Raw genomic sequence first — 21,154 nt, 5'->3', positions numbered from 1 at the left:
AAATCTTCACATTAGCAGGAAGCACCTGCTCTGGTGCGCTGTGATGTTTTGCCTGGGGTGTAATTAATCTGGATGACAGGTGTCCGCCGCGCACCTCCATCCGTGCAGCTAAATAACAGCCTCACTCACTCTGGGAAAATTAAAGTAAAACGCAACCCCCCAACAAAATAAAAAATGACCGGCAGGTGTTTTTTTGCAAAATGAAACAAGAGCAGCTCATCCAAAAGCTCAGCCCCTCCTATCAAAGACACGCTGGTCTCCTTCATAAAAAGACGAAAGACGTTCCATAAAGAAGTTGTTCATACAATTACATTATATAATTTTACATGATCTTCGCAAGTGAGTCAAAATCACATACTGAGAATGAAACGTAACTTTTGCCGTTTCTTTTATCCGCCGTTAGTGTGCGCATGTCACGGAAAAGGAAGGCCTAATACCTTTTAGAAAAATCTGATTTGCCTCGTTTTCCAAAAAGGTAAAAGTAGTGTAAAGCAGAAAGTAAGTGTGTAGGAGTACGGAATCACGTGTTTACACAGAGATGTGATGGACACGTCCATCAACAGTCATGGTGTGTGCGTGCATCGGGTCAGATTGCGAGCACAGGCATAGCTGTAAAAATACTTAGAATAGAATGGACGCTAGCGGACATTAGCAGCGGGACCAATAAAAGACCACCTGAGCAGCGGTCCGAGAGGTTTTTAGCGGCCCTTCGTGCGTGAGCTTCGTCACGCTCCGGGCGTTCCCCTGTGAAGGATCTAAAGTAGAATCAGGCTTCAAAGCTGGCTTGCTAGGTGTGTTTGATTCGCTCTGCGGCATCACTTAAATCCAGACGGCCTTATCTGCCTGCCTGCGTCTTTTTTTTATTACAGCCAGCTGTTAGCGTAGCGTAGCTTTTGTGTACATGACGTTCAAGCTCAAATGTGCAAATATTGATCTTTGGGAGGATCTTTTGGTCACGCAGTCGGACGTGTTTGGAGGAGCACTCGACATGACATGAGAAAAAGATGAAATTGTGTCCACAATGCACGATTGTGTATGAAATTAGAAATTCGCGTTTTGGCCATGCCATACGGAACACGTCCGCATGAAATACAAACTCGTGGCCATTACCGCTTGACTTCAACTTCCATCATTCAGACACAATCAGACAACTTCATATAACAAGCTGGACTTTTCACTCCAAAATCGTTGATAGCATCAAACTCCTGTTGGTTACTCAAAGAAAAAGCCAATACAATATCCGGATTTCGACCTGTTTTACTGTCACTTCTCCCGAGTAACGATGGTAAGCGATTAGCGAAGAGAGGCTATGGTGAAATCTTGTGACAACACCGCAAACGTCCTTTTTAATGAAGTTGTGAAGCGGACAGCTTCAAAGAGTGGGATCATTTCTTGTGGAAAAGCTCCATGTTGATCCTTGGAGGATGTGCCATTGTGTATGCCAAGAACATCTTTAATCAACAATGTCAAGATGATGCCTTTTAGGATTATTTGAGATACTTTCAAGGGCTCAATTTGTTGTTTGTGGCAACAATCCATTCAAATTGCGATTTTGGCGTCCATTTTGACTGACGGCGCCGGCATTAGCGTGGGCATCCCCGCTTCAGTGCGTCAAGATTTTTCCAGTAACGATATGGTTTAATTACCGGGAGGAGCAAAACCATCCATCGTCCTCGCGGCTCAGTTGCCACTCACTGTGATTTCCCCCCAAAAACATTTCCAATCGGTGTGAGCGTGCCATTGAAGGCAGATGGACGTGAAGCGTAAAATGACAAAGTGTACAAGTTTGATGATTAATGCTAGGATGGCTCTACGGGTTAAAACAGGGAGGAAATCATAAATATAAAATGTCACTTTCATGGAGTGATGCAATTGTATGGAAGCTACAGCATTAACCAGATAAACCTAGTAGAAACGCACGCATCATTTGTGGAATGTATGAGTTTGTTGTTTTGATCCCTATTTATATGTAAAGAATATAAATATAAGCAGAAAGTCCTCTCATAGACAGTGTGGGTTGGTACATGAACGTGTCAGTGATGACGTTGAAAGGCTAAGTAAGTTGGATACTTCCTGGTTTATGTACTGCTGGGTCGTACCATTTGTGGATTATGGGGTGGAGAGATGATATTTCCGTTGTGACAAGCAATTTAAATAGATGTCCCTAGCCCAGCTTTGAAATCCTAAACAGGACCAGAAACCCTAAATTGAAAACTATAAACCTGGTTTGAATTCTTAATTTGAAATCCTAACCGTGGATTAATACTTTGATTGGAGAGCCTCCCCAAACTTGAAATGGAATTGAAATTAGAACTTCAATAGACATTTAAAATTCCAAACATAATTTGAAACTTGTGCAACATTCAAAGTACATAACCCAACCCTCAGTAACTATAACCATTAAAACGAGACACTTTGTTACTTACTGTGGAGGACGAGAGTGCAATATTTGGCAACCAAATGTTTGACGTATGTCTGAGCTGACAAAATCTTTGTATTGTACGTTAAACAGGAGCGCGCTAGCTTATCTCCCGCCAGGTTTTGAGCGTCTCTTGACGGGAGACACCAATGACACATTTGGAGACATCGGGACGCCGTTCAAACTGTGGTCGTTGTGAGTGTCAGGCTGAAATTCCTCAGGTGTCAGCTCGTCATGGCGTCAAAAGCGGGAAACGTGGCTTTTCATGCTTGTCTGTTGAAAAAAAAAAAAAGAAAAAGTATTTAAATAAATAAAACAAGAACTTCCCAGCAGCCAGCAGGTGCTTGTTTTCCCAAACAAAGTGGCCATTCAGCTCCTGACATGTTTTCTGCCATCTCTCCTTTGGTGCCGTCACAAACGTATCAGCATGCTTACGAGGTGCAGAAAAGAGATGACACGTTGACAAAGCTTCAAATCTGTATTTAAACCCTAAAGAACTCACCCCTGCATACAAACCCTGGCTTGAAAGCCCAATACAGATCGTAAACTTTAGCTTGAATCCTTAAAACCTGAAACCCATGACTTTGAAACTTTCAACATTCAGCTGTTTTCTCTCGGTTCCTTTGGTGCCGTCACAAGCACTTTGATACATTTACCTGGCGGAGATAAGACAGCAGAGAAGCTGGCACCTGAACACAGATGCTCATCATAGAAGCCAAAGAAATAAAGATGGACGCAAAGGAATCGAGCGTCAACCTGACTTGCGCTGAATGCTTGTGTCGGGCCCCTCAGGGCAGACGTTGCAGAGGAGTGCATGCTGGGAGATGAGATCAGCTCTTCCAAGTCAACATTCAAGACATATTAGTCTTAGCAGAATCTTTACCATTTGCAAACATTACAGTGCAGTAACTATTTTCATTATTATTGACACTTATGAAAATTGGTTAAAATCCTCAGAACTGTCACATCTCGACAAAAGTCCATTTCTGTTGTTTTTCATCAAATTGTGCTGAAACCAAAAAAGACGTTCGGAAATATTTGCTTCTATTTTGAAAATCAACAATCAACATTCTTTTTAGTGCTTTTCTCACGTTTACAAACCAAACTAACGACTGAATCATATTAACTTATTAATATTAGTCATAAATATAATTTTATTTAATATTTTTATCCATTTTATTGAGAAATAACTGTCAGATTATTTGATTTTGAAAAATAATTACTTGAGTATAGCCCAGGTAAAAATTCAAAGATATTTGACCATGTTTTGCTAACATCAAAATTAACTTAGCCTTTAATGAAGCTAATGTATGAAGCTGTATTTTAATTTTCAATTTATTAATTTAATTGTAATATTGTACATTTTCTCTGTTAATATTCCAGACCCTGTGACCTTGTGAGGATAAGCGGTTCGGATGACGAATGAATAATTAAAGACAATTCAACCTTAATGAACCAAAGTCAATTAGTCGTGATTAAAATTCACTTACGATTTAGTCAGTGTCAAAATAATTTGTGCTTAAAAGAACCTGATGTAGATTGTTGTAAATATCATAAACAATTTAATCTTTATTCAACATGAAATTCTGTCTGTATAACCAAATTTTTTGGAAAACCTCAAAATTTGAAATTCAGTTATGTATTAATTCATATCTTGAATTTTCTGCTATTTATCAATTTTCAAATTTGAAATTCCGTTATGTATTAGTTCATATCTTGAATTTTCTGCAATTTATCAATTTTCAAATTTTCAATGAATTTAAATCACCTTATATAAAAACAATTTAATGAACCTTATCTACGGAAAGAAAAACATCTTAATAATTTACCTTTGCGTACGTGTTTTTAGATTATTTAGCACATTTTTTACAGTCTTCATCCTGTCGTATAGGTTTTCATAATTACCAAATACATTTCGTCTTGAAGTAATCTTACATATATATTTGATTTTGAAAACGTTGATTTTTTTGATCACTTTGAGGTTCTGCTGCTGTTCCGTCCAATTAGTATTATGGATGAGTTGCATCATCAGCATAAGCGAGCGGGCTGGCTGACAGGCTAGCAGGTTGCCAATGGACATCGGAGACCTTAATGAAGGAAAAGAAGGAAGGTGTGAATCTTTAACATCATGGAGGGGAAGTGATGGCGAGGCATGTTGGAAGCCGTCTCCGGGCGCAGCTCATTAAGGCGCGGTAATCCGTTCATCCTGCCAATCATTAGCTGCGCTAAACAGTTGACGTCTTGGGAAGCTGGAGGCACAACAACACGGCGACGACATCCACGAAGCGGACCTCATTAACCAGGAAGACACCTCGACGTGTCTGCGTGTTGTGCTTGCTCATCAACTACATTCCATAAGAAAAGGGATAGCAATTGTTAGCGTCACTCAAGATTCCAAACTTACTTCAATGGCGACGCAGACTATGTTCGATTCACTCCGCCGTCTTCAATGTTGACAAACATTTATTTCCATAATTGTTTTTTTGAAAACTCCAAATTGTCTGCACTAACACATCATTGACGATTAATTCGGTCTATTGTTGTGACTTTCAGGTTAGGTTAATTGATGACAACAAAGGTTTAGTTTAAGACGATTCTTGTATTGCCCTGGAACAAAAACACAAGAAGACTAAAAACCAAAAACTTGTACGTTAAGTTCTTAAAAAACTAATCTGTCCATTGTTAGGTTTACTGAAGATATTGTCATTGTTGACAAACATGTCCTTTGAATTGTTAAGTTAGTCTCTTATCAAAAACACAAATTTAATCCAAACAAATTTTGCCGAAAGCTAAACATTCCTCAATGTCTGAAAAAAACAAGATTTTAAACCATCATCCATGTTAATAATAATGCATATCTTGAGGACAATAACTATGTTTTCCAAGCCTTTTTCCAGCCACACAACATTACACCGACGTCGTTGGAGAGTTCCATGACGCCGACGGTGTCGCTGATGTTAGCCCAGCGAGCTGTCGGCAGGTGGGCCGCTCTCTGCAGGATGAGGCCCTCCACGCTCCCATCTGCAGCAGCGCATCAAGCGTCCTTCTTCCACCATTCCTTTATTTATGAGCACATTTTGAATAGATGTCCTCCGGCCCCCGCAGAGCAGAGCAAAATGGCGTCGTCCCCGATGCTCGTTAGGTAACGTTCCGAGGAGGAGGATGAAGTACAGCAACGTCAAAATAATAATACATAGGCAGAGGAAATAATCCATAAACAAATGTATGAAGACAAAGTGATAACGTGTGAGAGAAACATTTTCTCTGCATGGGCAGGCGTGACATAGACGAATGAAAATAATAACGAATCAGAGACAAATGTAGCTGGGAATGGATAACATGACACCATGGATTGTTTACGTAAATAAAATTAGAACAAGCCTGTCTTTATACTCAAACGGACTATGAGATTTGGATTGTTTTTTAATGTATATTTGAAGAAAACGTCCGGCAAGTAACGGCTTTTGAGTACAAGTGACGACAACCTGGCCCGAGCTTTGCGATGGCATATATTATCTTCAACAGGATCTGGAGTTTGTTCTAAATAGCAGATAAGCATTCGGTATCCCCTGAAATGGTTGCTTGCCAATCCTAGTGAAAAATAAAAAATCATCTTGCGAACATAAAAAGGGAGACAGATGAAAATAAATGACGGAAGTCGTCCGTGGTAAAAAAAAAAAAAAAAAGTGCCCATGCGGCACAACGGCATTCGAGTATGACGTTTAATTACGGGAGCTGCCAGACTGTGTCGTCTGTTTCTTGTCATACTTTTTCCTCTTAAACATGCCAGTTTCTCCCGTTCAATCTTCCTCTTTCATTCATCAAGCAAAGATTCCGAGTGTACTGGAATGCATAACAAACGGACTGTAATGATTTGTTTATCATTGTGTTTTTGATCATCTTTTTTTCTGAGGCACAACCACTTCATGAGTGGCAATCATGATCTTCATGGATATTAAAGCTGCTTAAAACAGGAAAAACATATTTGTTGGGTTCATTCAAGACTGCAAGTCATCTTGTAGACCAGGTCTGGACCGAGAGAGACGCTCAGCTGCCCTGCCCGTTTTTGTAATATGAATATTACAAAATATATATTAGGTTAATTGAAGACTAACAGTAATAAAAATACAACTAAAAATAGTTGTTTAAAAAATGTTTACCCAATTATTGATGTTTAAAGAAACATCAGGGTTCTCCAGGTCAGGTCTTGGCGAGCTACAAGTTTTATGTAAGCTTGTGCCAACACACGATTCAAATGATGAGCTCACCAGAAAGCATCTGCAAAGGATCTTATGAATCCTTTTATTTATCATCTTATTCATCTTATTTACTCATCCGGAGTGTAGCTCAACCATTTGGAGTGACCCCATCATTTGTCTTGATGCTTCAATCTGTTGGCGTTAACGTTGCTGAGAAGAAGAAGAAGAAGCCGGGAACCAGCAGAAGCCTCCCCACGAGACTCCTTTACGTGCCAACAAGCACGTTTATTATTCAACAGCGTCTCTAATAGAGATAAAGAGGCGCGAGAGGAGATAGTGAACAGTGAACAGACAGGAAGCAAAGTTGTACAAAAGGTCTTCGGACCAAGGCAGCATATTAGACTCCTCTAATGCGTTTTTTTATTCAGGAGGTATTCTACTGATGTTATTTCAGAGAAGCGGGTGCTCCATTTAGACATCAATTGGTCAAGCAAAATGTGCAAAGGGCACTTTAGTTGATGGTTGCCTAGTGACAGCGCTTTTAAGAAAACAAGGTTGAAAGAGCGATTGCTGTTATGATCTCAACGAAGATTGTGTGGACTGTATTTTCCGGACTATAAGGCGCACCTAAAAACCTAAAATTTTCTCAAAAGCCGACGGTGCGCCTTATAGTCCGGTGCGCCTTATATATGGACCAAATTCCTAAATGTAAACTGGCCCGAAGCATTGTGTCATGAAATCAATCATAAGTGGCCCGCTGAAGACTATGAATCATGAATCAAAAAGAGTCATACTTATTCATAAAAATACTTTGTGATTATAAAGTAATTTGTTACATCTGAAATTGAAATAAAAAAGATAAAATGGAGAATGATTTGATTTGGATTAAAAATCTGACACGATGCATTGGTGCGCCTTATAGTCCGGTGCGCCTTATATAAGGACAGCTTTTTAAAATGGGCCACTCACTGAAGGTGCGCCTTATAGTCCGGAAAACATGGTACTTAACACTACAGCGGCTTAATTGATGGCAGCGGCATCAACGTTAGCTTGAGGAAATGCTACGCTTGTTACAATATATGTTCGACGCGGGCTTGTGGGTGTAAGGCCCCGACTATTACGTCATATACGTATGATCATGACACTTAGATACCTTCGCCCCAAAATGGTTCAGTTTCATTGTCCTTGTATTTTTAAAACAGATCTTATCAGACGGTGTATTTTCCAAAGCGGACGGTGAATAACATCATACAAGCAATGAAACAAAGCAGATTGAGCGTCTCCTCCGCGTGCGTTACGTAACCTTCTGTCCTCTGTCTTCACACTGCGCCTAGCGAGAAGATTTATTCTCGTCTGTCACACGCTTGATTTCCACCGCCAAACGTTCTCTCCCGCTTGGTGACGAGAGGCGACTCTTTTCCGCTTAAATGTCGGCGCAATGAAAGTCAATGCGGGAAGACAGACAGCGCTTGGCTCCGCAGGCCATAATTATCCTGTTTGTTTGGAGGCGGGCCGTTTTGTTTTATTTAAATCTCAACCCGGCTGACAAGGCCCGTGAAAGGCTCGTTTTACTGTCGCGTCAAGTTTGTCAGCAGCACCAGACGCCAGCTTTGCATTAAATATCCCGCCGTGGATTCCACGACTGGGGTGGAATGCGATTTTACAGCGGCGTGGAAGAAAAATTCCTCCTGTAAACAGTGCCAAAGTGATTAAATAAAACAGCCCTGTGAAATGTTGAAAAAGAAAGACTGGCAACAAAATGACCTAAAGAAAGGGGGGCGAGGATATCAGGGGTACGATGAAAAACCCGGAAAATAATCAGGGAAGCAAATAGTTGTGATTATGAAGCGCTCTGCATTTAATGAGCAAGCTAACTAGCTAGCCTCACCTGTGCTCAAGATCTTTAGAAAAGACTGCAATGAACTTACTTCGTAGGGTGCCTGGGCTCACCCCCAGAGACAGGGCGAGAGGTTCTGACATCCAGGAGGGTCCTCCTGTACTCGCTTCAGGGACTGCATCTCGCAACTGGCCTGGGAATGCCTGTGTATAAAACAAGAGTGGAACCTAAGACAAGCATCACAACGTTTGGTTTAATTCTGTTGCAGATAATTGAAATCTATCCACAGGGTACTTGATTCTGATTTGATGGCCCACCAACAAGCTGATAGTGACGACGATACTGATCCCGAAGCAGTTGCATGAAAGTTAGCCACTTCCTGTTTATTTACTAAGACTCCTTGTCGAGATTCCTCACAGTATGGCTTTATTGATCCATTTTCTTTATGGTCACAGTTGAGTTTAACAGGTTGTTAACAACCCACAGACCGCATCTTCAATTGTTAATGTACCTAACATCTATGTTTTTTAATTGAATTGAACATAAGAATAAAGAGAACTTGTAAACCACGTCGGAAGGCCAGAGCGTAGAAGGTCAAACCAGAACTATTAGGAATACTTGCGAAACTATATTCCACTGCGCTATTGGGGTGGAGTCGCTGCCTGGAACTAGCTACGAGAATAATTTCAATTGGCGTTTTTCAAGAGGTTTCATTTTCCTGTCATGAGGGACTTTCTCAGTTTTACAGCAAGCAAATTTAAAATCGATTTAAGGCTCCAGGGTCCTAAGTTCTGAATCGAGCAAAGTTCCTTTCCAAAGAGTGAGTCAGGTGAAGCTTGTGAGGACATGACGCAAAAAAACGTTAGGTGACAATGATGTAAGGATTGCCCATCACTCAGTGGCGGTGTTTGTCTTGTACATTGTAGCTGTCAATCCAGAAGCTTGTAGTAACTTGCACTTGCTTAGTAACACAATTCGAGCACGGCGACTGCTCCATTACACCTGTAGCCCGTAAAATCGACGCCGTCTTTGTAAACAACTTGTTCATCTGGAGGCGGCAGCGCTCGTATCGCGGTTTCTCGCCTGTCAAGCTCGACAGCACCAAAGTAGGTGCAAGCGAGGCTATGGGGGGAGTCTTGTTTGAAGAGGGAAGCAACTTGATTGGAATTGCATTGTGGGAGTTATCAGGCCGTGTAGCGAGCTAGTAAACACAAAGATGACGGCCGTGGGAAGCCATGTCAAAGACAGGCCGAGTTCAAGTCTGTCGGGGGGGAAGGAAAGGGATGGAGGGAGGCTTGGAGGATATGCTTGGCGATGTGTCCTGTAAATACTTTATTCACAGCAAGTGTCCCCGAAGAGGAAAGAGCCAATTAACAAATCCCATTAATTATGAGACTATCACAGCTGATTAGAACATGGCATCCTGCTCGCCACAGTCCTGCTCTCATTGAGGAAGGAAGGAAGGAAGGAAGAAAGCTGAAGTCACTTGAGGAATTAATCAACTCGAGGTGGTCAACTTCTAACAAGTCAACTTCAGCTGGTTGGAAACTGCTTTTGATGATCGTCTGGATGGATGCACGAAATCAGGATCTGCTGATACTAAATGCTTTCTGGCTTGGGCCACACAATCAATTGTGAAATAGTCCGTAAGTCAGTCCCGTCTGTCCGTCTCGTTTGTTAGCAAGCCAGTGTTTTTTAATAACCAACCAATCAGTGATTATTCAAGCGGTTGACTCTCAAAATAATTTGCTTGCAAACTGATGGACTCAAACTAACCAATCGACTCACTAACTTGCTAACAAATTAAAATACTGGCTGAATAGCCGAATTAAGTGACTGACGAATAAAGTGGCTGCTTGGCTTTCTGAGTGTGCAACTAACTACTTGAGTGACTGACCAAGTACGACTTTCTGGCATGTCAAACAAAAAAAATCACCGGCCTCATGCTGCAAAAATGAACAATAAATGGCCCATGTGTGTGAATGAAGGAATAAATGAATACTGAATTGCACGTGCATAAAGCTGGTATTGCATCGTAGACTCAGCGGGCCCCCGCATGCCGACGACGGCGATCCAATTGAATTCCCCGCAGTAGGTCACAGGTGTCACTTCTCCAAAGCGGCAATGGGCCCACATGGGGGGATGGCGGGGCGCCAAGCAGAGCACCGGGCGGGGGGTGGGGTGGGGGATGGGGTGGGGTGGGCGGGGATCGAAGAGGCAACTGCATTCGTCTCAAGGCAAACGATAATTATGTGGAGTGTTTCTTCACTGGGACCAAATGATTTTAATTACACAGAGAATGGAAATCAATATGTTGCCCAGCCAGATATGCAATTATGCTTATCTTATCGCCATTGTCATTAAGTGCGCACTGTTTGACCGTACATGCACGTACACACATTACACATTCATATCCTTGTTAATGAATTGAAGACGGTTTGGCCAAGTTAAATCTGAAGTTCGCACAGCTGATTGCTTTGTGTGGATACAATACACTACTTGTTTAGCTTTTCGATTCTACCTCTGTGTGGAGTTTGCATGTTCTCCCCGGGCCCGCGTAGGTTTTCTTCGGGCACTCCGGTTTCCTCCGGGCAAACCGGTTTTCTCCGGGCACTCCGGTTTCCTCCCACATCCCAAAAGCATGCTTGTCAGGCCGATTGAGCACTCCAAATTGCCCCAAGGGGTAAGTGTGGATGGTTGTTTGTCTCTGTGTGCCCTGCGATTGGCTGGCAACCGGTCCAGGGTGTCCCCCGCCTACTGCCCGATGACTGCTGGGATAGCCTCCAGCCCGCCCGCGACCCCCATGGGGATAAGCGGTATAGAAAATGGATGGATGATTATTTCGAAGCCAAAATCATACAAACTTCACATTTGCAGTAAAGCTGCCGGGTTGATGTTCCTCTACCTGCAACACAAAGGTATTTGTTTCCCTCACTCGCTTTCTTCTATTTTACTACCACTTGGCCCCTTAACTCCCATCACCTTCCTGCTGCTCCGGCTGCACTCCAAGCCTCTCAGATTAGTCATCTGGCATGGGTAAAGGAAAAGCGGGAAGCTCAAGCTGTCACCCGCATGAACGCGCAGATCCCACCTTACAGTCGGCGCCCGCCCGACATTTACATGAACACCTTGTCCAATTATTCTCCTCTCGCGCCGGTCGCGTCACGCATGGTCGCCGGCGGCCTGCTTCCTCGCTGACAATTTACACCGGTTAAAATCCTCAGAGGACAAAGGACACGAGGGCGCTGTCTCTTTCCCGCACGCCGCACCAAAGTCACATTCTCAACTGGAAAGTCATCAAGAAGCCACAAAGTGTAAATGCTGCAAAGTATGTAAGAAAGGAAGCGAAGAAGGGAATAGAATGAATAGGGATGAAAAGATACAGATGGGTGCTTAGGGTTTATGACCCCTGAGGTGTGAAGGACACGGCCAGACAAATATCCGGTCTAATTAGCAACAGGCTAGGGTTGAGAATAGACAAGTTGGGAATGTAAGTTCTGTAGCTTTTTGGGCAATCGCAGGAAATGCACGGTGGGGCTGAAGATACAGCTTGGCATTTAAAAAATGGCTAAAGATGTATGACCCCCTAAGTAGGGGAGGAAGGGCCTACAACTAGCTGGTTGGTCCAGTAAGCGAAGGAACGGGGAGGGGTTGGGGAAAAACATTTGGTAGACACGAGGGAAGGTAGCCAGATGGACAATCGCAGAAGGTGCAACGTGGGGGCTAAAGAAATATAACGATCTTTTAGGAATGAAACAAGATTTATGACCCCCAGGGTAGAAAGTGCGAAGGTAGACAAGTAGCTAGTTGGTCTAGTAAGAAGGAAGTGGATAGTGATAGCATATAAAGTTGCTGAATTTCTACGTCTGAATTAAGGTTTATGACCCCAAGCTAAAAAGTACATGGCAATGTTGTAATGTTGCTCGTTGATCAAGAAAGTAAGGCAGAAACGAGAGTGAAACTGAGCCGGGTGGGACTTAAAAGTCACAATTGTTAAGTTCCAAGGAGAGGGCAAAGAGTCAGTTGGCTCGGGAGTTAAGGTCATTACAGTCAGGGTAAAACAAACGCTTCTGATGAGGGCCAAATTTAGCTTATTAGCAGCTTGAGTGTAATTAAAGCTACCACAACATGAACACTTTGTTGTTGGACAAATTTGCACAGCATCGTACAACGTAAACAAGCTAATTAGCACGTTTGCTGAGGTGATGTTTAGCTGAACAAATCTCCGGCGTCCATTCGCCAGAAGGCAAGACACATCACCTGAATGGCAAGTTGCCTGCAGAAGGCTGAAATTTCTCACCTTGATTGAATCTGTGATATAAGACGTTTAAAAATTTACACATTTCCTTATGAGTCATGATTTTGTGGAGGCATGAGGTGTCAACGCACGCCTTCAGAAGCTTATGTACACTTTTGCGGTTATTTATACCTTTGGTGTGAAATAGCAAACATCATTAGAATCACCTGACTTGAATAAACATGTTCTATCCCCCACAATAAACGTATAAAACGTTGGAATTGCATAGGCTAATTTTGAAAATATCAGATTGGGACAAAATCAATTCAACTTATAATGGAAGCTTCAAATCAAAATGGCAGACTTCCAGACATAGTTACTTTTTTTGCAGGGCTAATCAAGATGGACATGCCTACAAAATGTCCTGTTGCTAAGTGAAACTAGATTCCAAGGCTTAATTTCCTACTCAATTTTGACTTGAAAGTGAATTCCGGGGCAATCAATTAACGTTGATATTTAAAAAATGTCACATATTAGCATTAATCAAGTGAGGTAAAAAAAAAAAGGTCTTTTTAAAAATAAATAACAGACTTCCACCCCAAATTCATGCTGCTAAATTAAACAGGCTGGTGTGTGGTGGGACTGTCTGTCTTTTTTTTCAAAATTGCGTTATTATTATTTTTAGGCCAGGGCGCACGACAGAGCCCAATAATTAAACAACTGCGCTAACCAACTTATGACAACAAAATTGTGAATATGGCTGACGTTCCGCAATAAATCCACAAAATGTCGTCAATATTTATTCTCCGGCCATCTGCCGGTGGCTGAGATGTGTCCTGCCGTTCCCAAAGTATACACATCGCTCACAACATGCACATTTTCACACGTCAACGCGGCATATTAGCGCACTAGTCGACACATTCAGCTGATTCACGGCTGCCCGGTCAGCTGACAGATGGATTCTCCTGGCCTATGCGGTTTCACATTTTGTTCCGCCAGCAACACGGGTTCATCTTTTATCTCCCACTTGCTCCCAAAGGATCAAATTTTGGTGTTGTAACAAGATGAGGGATCACAATTGTTCTCACGCAATTAACTTGTGCTCCCCGAGAGGGTTTGCCATCACAAAAACGTTTTGGACGTTGAATAGACATTTAAAGACATTTATTTTCAATTATTATCGCGACATAGAAGTATTACTGAGTCTAGAGTGTAACGCTTTCTTGAAATCCCAATTTGAAACCCTAAGCCAAGTTGGAAACGTCATTTAAACCTTACATCAGGTTTAAAATAATTATTTATAATAAAATCCTCACCATTATTTCACACCCTACCTTGGCCTTGAAATTTCTCTTTGAAACTCTGATCCTAAACCTGAAACCCTTTGTTCGAAAACCCTAAACCAGGGGTCTCAAACTCCAGTCCTCGGGGGCCGCATTCCTACGTTTTCTAAGTTTCCCTCGTTAAACACACCTGATTCAATTATCAGGCTCCTGCAGAACGTGAGGATGAACTTAGCATTTGAATCAGGTGTGTTTAACGAGGGAAACTTGGAAAACATGTAGGAATGCGGCCCCCGAGGACTGGAGTTTGAGACCCCTGCCCTAAACCTTGTTTCAAAACATTACTTTGAAAACCTAACCGTAAATTTCTACTATTTGATGTGTCAAATACTTATAAAAAAAACAGATTGTTTCACCCCATACTAAGATAAAGAAAACAGCTTCAAGTGTTCACCTGTGCATTGATCAATAAATCAATGATTGCATTTTTTTTTTGTCTCTTTGAAGGACAAAGCAGTTGCTTGTTCTTTTGCACAGAATTCCACTTGCGCTTCGTCGAAAGATAACACTTGGTGGCATGGTGTGTGTCTGTACGCATGTGTGTGTGTGTGTGTGTTCCACCTGCTGTTGAGTGCATGTGTAGCCGCAGGGAGTTGAGCCTCAGCTCCTCCTCCTCCTCCTCCTCCTCCTCGTCCCAGCGGAGGAAGGGAGCATTAACACGTATGTTTAGTCTTCTCGCTTGCGAGGGAGGAGGTGTTTCATTTCAACGTTTCCTCTCCTCTTCTTCTTTGACTTCCTCATCCTCCTCCTCCACTTAAGTGCACCTGCCTCCATCGTTTTGTCTCGCCGCCTCGGAGGAAGCTTTTTTTTTTTCTTTTTTTCCAAGCCTGCCTCTGTGCGCTGCCAGGCTTTGGCTCCCAATCTTCCATGGCGCTGCATGTTTTGTCTTGTAAAATGAAGTGTTATGTTGTTACGCCTTCTGAGGCAGGAGATGAGGCGTACAGATGGAGAAGGATGCCCGGATCGTCACGGCAACCTTCGTGTAAACCTTGAAATGAAAACAATGCAGGATTAGAGAGGAAGGAGCTCGGGAAAGAACACAAGTAAACAAAAACGAGCCGGGGATTTCAACTGGGATAAAAAAAAAGGAAGATCTTGCAGAGCCATTTCCCAAATTTAGTTCCTGGGGGTAATAAATGAGGGCCAATAAAACACCCAGCTTCTTTTGAGGAATCCTGGAACCTTTAGGGGAAAGTGTCTCATGATCAAAAGAAAAAGACAAAAATATATATATATACCGTATTTTTCGCACTGTAAGGCGCACTGGATAATAAGGCGCACCTTCAATGAATGGCCCATTTTAAAACTTTGTCCATATATAGGATATATACATTCCGCCCTTGGGCCGGACTTTGGACACACCTGCTGTAGTGGTTGAATATTCGTCCATATATAAGGCGCACTTGATTATAAGGCGCACTGTTGGCTTTTGAAAAAATTGGAGGTTTTTAGGTGCACCTTACAGTGCGGAAAATACGGTATATATTTACCACCTATATTGACTTCAGGGGTAATTTAACAGGGTCGTTTATGGCAAGTCCAGTCCATGGGAGCCGCTGTCCTAGTCGTTTTCCAGTTCTCTAGGACCCGACTCGCCTACCTCTGGTTTATGGGTTAGGATGTCCAGCTCAGAAAATATCTGATTAGATCCACTAAAATCTAATGTAACTCAAGTTGAAAATGCCTTATACGCTTTTTATGTGTGCGAATGTGTGTGTAGTGTGTGTGTGTATGTAAGCGAATCTTGTTAATTTGCTCTCTTGCTTCTGCTTAGCCAGCAGTCAGTCAGAGAGCTGCTGCCTATTTCAATACATACAGTGATGGATGACACACGCACGCACGCATACACACACGCACGCACGCATACACACACACACACACACACACACACGTACACACAGTTAAAGGATTTACTTAGGGATGTAATAAGATATGTCTTGCAGAAAGGCGTTATTAGGGTTTCCTTTTTCATGTTTGATCCTTGAAATGATCATCGAGCTTTGACATTGCGCTCCGCCTCCATTAAATACCAAGCCAAATAAGATTTGTACTAGACAAAATTCCTAGAAGAAATGAAACGACCACTCAAAATGGTCTTCTTATAACCAAAATGACCAATTTACTGTTGACTTTTTGGCATGTGTCTTTTGTCGTGTGTCGTTTTATGACACACATCTGTCCACGCTGGTATTTTTGTTTTTACATTTTCCAAAATTCCAGTCAAATATTGATGCCATGCTCTGCCCACAGTAGAGGCGTTGTCTGGCAAAGTCTTTGCAATTTTGCCCATCTGTCTGGGAGAGCTGCTTCCAATTGAGGCTTATTTGGATGACTTTCCTTGTGTTGTAAATTGCAAATCCAAACCAAAACTCTCTAACCCAAAAAATCCAACATCATAAGAGTATCCCTGAAACCTCATCTCCTAACCTTTAACTTTTAACCCTAACCCATGATTTGCCTTGTAAGCACCGATCTTCCGAACGCTAACCTTTAACCCAAACCCTTTTGGGAGATATATATATATATATTTTCCTCTTGAGCGCACGCATTTTCTACAGCAACCCTCCTATTAATTTTGAATGATGTATTGTTTTTAAAATGAGCACTGAGAAGCTGCTCGTGATGGCGGTGTTTGTTCATCCTCAGGGGGACTATTTATTTCCATGACAGTAGGAAGACAAAAGTGACGCTCCAGACGAATGACATCAATAATAAAATCATCATAATTGGAATCATAACAAGTTGTCACCTTTGCTCTTTGATTATTCTCTTTGTGTTTGTGAAGGTGGCATCATTACGTCTTTTGTCTTTGATATTTGTGTGTGTGTGTGTGTATCTGCACACGTGTTTGTATGTTGCATCCTTTCATGTGTGTGTTGTCCGTTCGCAAGGCTGGCTTTTACTGATAAGCAGCGTGTATGCGCGAGTGCAAAAAAGCACAAGCGACGGGAGGGTGCCAGCAGGAGTGTGACATTCAGTCAGGCATTTATTGCTTGAATGTGGGGCGACCGATCCTCTTACACACACACATACGCTGATGCACCCACCGTGAAATGATGCGATGATAGCATACACGGTGGTTGACTCTGCCTGGTACATCGGAGATCAACATCAGGGAGGTGACATCATCACCTTCACACACAACGACGAGCTTCCTGGCTTTGGCGACGGCTTCAGTATTTGAACGCTGACTCCGACGTCAGCTCAGGTAGTTTGATCCTTTGAAGTACCGTATTTTCTGGAGTATAAGTCGCTCTGGAGTATAAGTCGCACCAGCCATGAAATGCATAATATAGAAGAAAAAGACATACATAAGTCACACCAGAGTATAAGTCGCATTTTTTGGGGACATTTATTTGATAAAATCCAACATCAAGAAGAGATATGGCCTCTTGAAAGGCAATTTAAAATAAAAGTAGGCAACAACAGGCTGAATGCTACGGTATGCTAACGTTACATAAAAACATAAACAAGGAATGAAGAATGCGCCTGAGTAACATATTAAGAGTTATTCAAATAACTATTGCATAAATAACATGCTAACAAGTTTATCGCCCCATCCGCGTCACTCCAAATCATTAAATCCAACGAAATTGTCATTCTCTGTGTCACTTATAAACAACTCCGCTAACCCCGGAAGTAGAAGATGCAGTGCTTCCTTTTCTACGTGGCTTACGGCAGACTCATCGTCAGTTGCAGTTCCAATTATTCCACAGGTCTGGAGCGCTCTCATGAGGTTTAGTGTGAAAATAACATGTGAAATGATATAACGTGTTGATAATTTTATACATAAGTTGCTCCTGAGTATAAGTTGTATATCATGTGTGTATTTTAGCTACACACTGTTCTCATAGTTCTGTTTTTAAATTTTTTTTGTAAACCTTTTTTTGTTTACACTGATGCTGAAAGTCACATGGATGATATCTACCTTCACTGTTGACACTATCGTCACCATTTTTACTAATTTGAATAAAACTGTCAACTGTGTCGAACGACTGGAGCTGTTTTACCAGCCTCACTATTTTACTGAGTGTTTTCCTTTACACTGGTTCTGTGTCATCTTGGTCACTTGAGGTTGACGGAGGTCACATGATGCCTGTTTCCCTATTTGGTTTGTCAATACATCGCAAAAGCAACAACACATCATAGTAAAAGCATCTGTAAACGTCACATTGGGTGATTTATTGACTGCGTGTGTGCGTGCGTGCGCATGTGTTTGTGTGTGTTTTGCCAGAGACCTTTGAGCCGCGGGGAGTGCACAACATGAGCTACAGTATTGATTAGATCCACAATTAACCCCTCGGAGCCTGTCATGTATCACATGGCTGCGTTGCTGACACGATACAAAGATGGAACAGAGGTAAAAATGGCCGCAGATGTGAAGGTGGAAAAATAAAAGTCTCATCAGAGAGTTTAGTGTCATGGATGATGAGCTCGGCAGTGTGGAACTTGACTTGTTAAAGCGCTGATGTGGTGAACGTGGAGGAGACGGCACTCGGTTGGAGACGTCAACCAAGCAAATCGCCTTTTTGAGTTTGCCTGTCAAATCTCAAATCAAACATTAAAGCTGTGCCCAGCGATGAATGGACCCTCTAATATTTGAAGTTGTGTGTCAAACTTTGACCTGTCTGTCTGGTATTTGTGGCAATCAGACAAAATTGGTATTTGGAGTCTAATTGAAGGACCGCTGAAAATTGATCATTTGAACCTAAAATGGTGGCTTCAAATAAAAATGGTGGATTTTTTATTTTATTTTTTTTTTCAAATATGGCTTCTTGAGACTTTTTATGTGGGACAAATCGACATTTCACATTTTTAACTAAATTGATTTCGGAGTGGAGATACTGAGTTTGATGTTTCAACCTAGTGAATTACAGTTTTTAGAGTTCTTGGTTTCATCAAATTCAGAACAATAAAACCTCAAATTATAGGCAATTAAATGTTATGGGAAAAATCTGTCGCGGGAGTTTATTTTCGAGAGACCCCTGGAATGACCAAACAGATCCTAAAACTGCTGCGTCAAGCCAAACTGGCAGACTTCCTGTGTATTTTCAGGGATCTGCTTTTTGAGACTTTTTTTGCGGGTCTACTGGAGGCAGACATGTAACAGGTTACATTTTTCGAAGTAAAACTAGTTTGAGAGGCTGGATTCTGAAAAATCAGTTTGAGGGCAAGTTAACCAATTGAGCCTAAAAATAGTTACTACTTCAAAGCAAAATGGCCGACTTGCATGCAATACCAAATGTCATGTTTCTGACTGATTTTATTTGTCTTCTCGTGACAGACGTACGTACCCAGCTAAATTTTCTCAAAAGTGTTGGCTTCCAGCTGTAGTTATTACGTTTTTTTTTTCTTATCTGAATTCGGTCGTATTAAAAATCATTCTAAATGCCCATTTAACATTTTATCTCAATTTTACTAAAGCAAATGTTGCGGTATGATCAAATATATCCATCGTGCTAGTGGATTCTTTCAAAATGAGCGAAATGAAATGAAATTATAAATGCACTTTACCGTGCACAAATTCAATCCTTTTTTAATATGCTCGATCCAAAATGGCTCAGGCCGCTCTCGTCTTTGTTCCTTTGAGGCGATGGAACACGAGAGAAACTTCTTTGGCTACTGATAGGATCACTTTCATGTGCTAAGCGTGTCTAAGTTCCCCGTTAACATTTGGGAATTTCCGCAGATTTGCCTGTTCACGTTTTAATTGAATTTCTTCAGGGGCGAATGGGGCGCTTCAACCTCTGCTCTTCATGCATACACTGATAAAGCCATTCAGCGCAGATTAAAGCCTGTAATCTGATTACTTTTAAGGGCAGCGACATTCACATCGTCATAATCTGCCTTTTTTTCTCTCCCATTCTCACATTGAGGTCATAGTTCAAGAGTTCCAGCTTTAATGATGATGCCGATTTAAATATTTGAACTGTATGTATATAAACTCAATTTAACATCCTGTGAGTCAAATCCAGATTTGGTAGCAATCAGATGAACTCCCCCACAATGAATCGGGACCAAAACCTTGGCTCAAATTGTTTTTGTTTTCAATGAGGAATCATCAATGTTTGGTCAAGTATGATTTCAGGGCAGAAAGTCAGAAGGTGGATAATCACATGTCTCCAGCATCTCTAGTATACGTTCAAATTTTACAAGGAGGAGCTGAAATACAATCTACTGTTTCAACCCCATCTTTCTAGGATAGGTTCTTCAAGTCGGGTAGCGATTTGGTGGACACTCTAGGAGAAATTGGTTTGAGCATCACCACTTTCTGTGTAAATATTTTTTTCTTTCATGGCGAATCGTCCAAATTTGTTGTGGTTGTCTGTGAAAAGTAGCTTGACACATTAGCATCTTGAATATAATTAGGGCATATTTGGGAGCTACTAGCTACTACTTTAATGATAAAAAAAAAAAGCCTTGTTTTTTGCAAATCAAAATCAAAATTCGGCTTTTTTTTGGCAGAACACCATTGCTGTGAATTAAAATGCTTCCTGTTTTTAAGCCATACTTGGTCCAAATTCTGCACGACAAGTTAATTCCCAGTTGTTTGTGTTTTCTGTGGATGCAACTTTGGTGAAGCCAATCATTTCTTGGGACTTGTCTTCCCCGATCGAGTCTTTGTGTGCATCAAAAGCGAGCTGCCGCCGAAACCGCAGATGCCGCCTCGGCGGTGCATTTCACGTAAGGGGCCGACCAGGTTACGGCTTATTGAATGCGAGCGTGTGTAAACAGATGCTTGCAAACAAAATCGCCACAAGTGACTTAACTCAAACACTCGGCCAGCCTACGGAAGAATCTTCAGCAAAATCCCGGAGGAGAAGGACCCTTCTCGTCTCTCCCGGGGAGGCTCCTGAGCTTATGCGAGGCGACACCGGCTGAGCTGAGAAATAAATAAAAGCGCTTTGCCGCAGCAGCTTCTCGGGGGGGTAGTTGATCCTCCAGCGACGTGCGGACTTTCTTCCATCTGCTCGCCGCTAATTAACAGACAGGAGCTTCCCCCTGAAGAGCTTCCAGCTCTTCATCCTCGTCTTCCTCATCCACAGCGAAGAAGCTCGGGCCTCGGCAGAGCCGTCAGCCACCCAAGCGAGGCAACCTAATTGCCGATGGATACGCTTT

The 21,154-nt window shown here is 42.0% G+C and overlaps 1 long non-coding RNA gene across 1 annotated transcript; it reads right to left on the bottom strand.

Moving 5' to 3' along the window:
* Nucleotides 1-1,613: 1,613 nt before the first annotated feature.
* Nucleotides 1,614-14,137, bottom strand: LOC148403775 (uncharacterized). Its single transcript, XR_015862463.1, has 3 exons — nt 14,027-14,137; nt 8,547-8,658; nt 1,614-2,692 (listed from the first exon to the last, which is right to left on the bottom strand). It is a non-coding gene; the product is annotated as an uncharacterized LOC148403775 (long non-coding RNA).
* Nucleotides 14,138-21,154: the final 7,017 nt, after the last annotated feature.

This window comes from Syngnathus floridae, chromosome 1 (assembly GCF_059516105.1).
Source record: "Syngnathus floridae isolate MCC-2025c chromosome 1, RoL_Sflo_1.0, whole genome shotgun sequence".
In the NCBI taxonomy this organism is placed as follows: domain Eukaryota; kingdom Metazoa; phylum Chordata; class Actinopteri; order Syngnathiformes; family Syngnathidae; genus Syngnathus; species Syngnathus floridae.
This window is presented reverse-complemented; position numbering and strand designations above follow the sequence as displayed.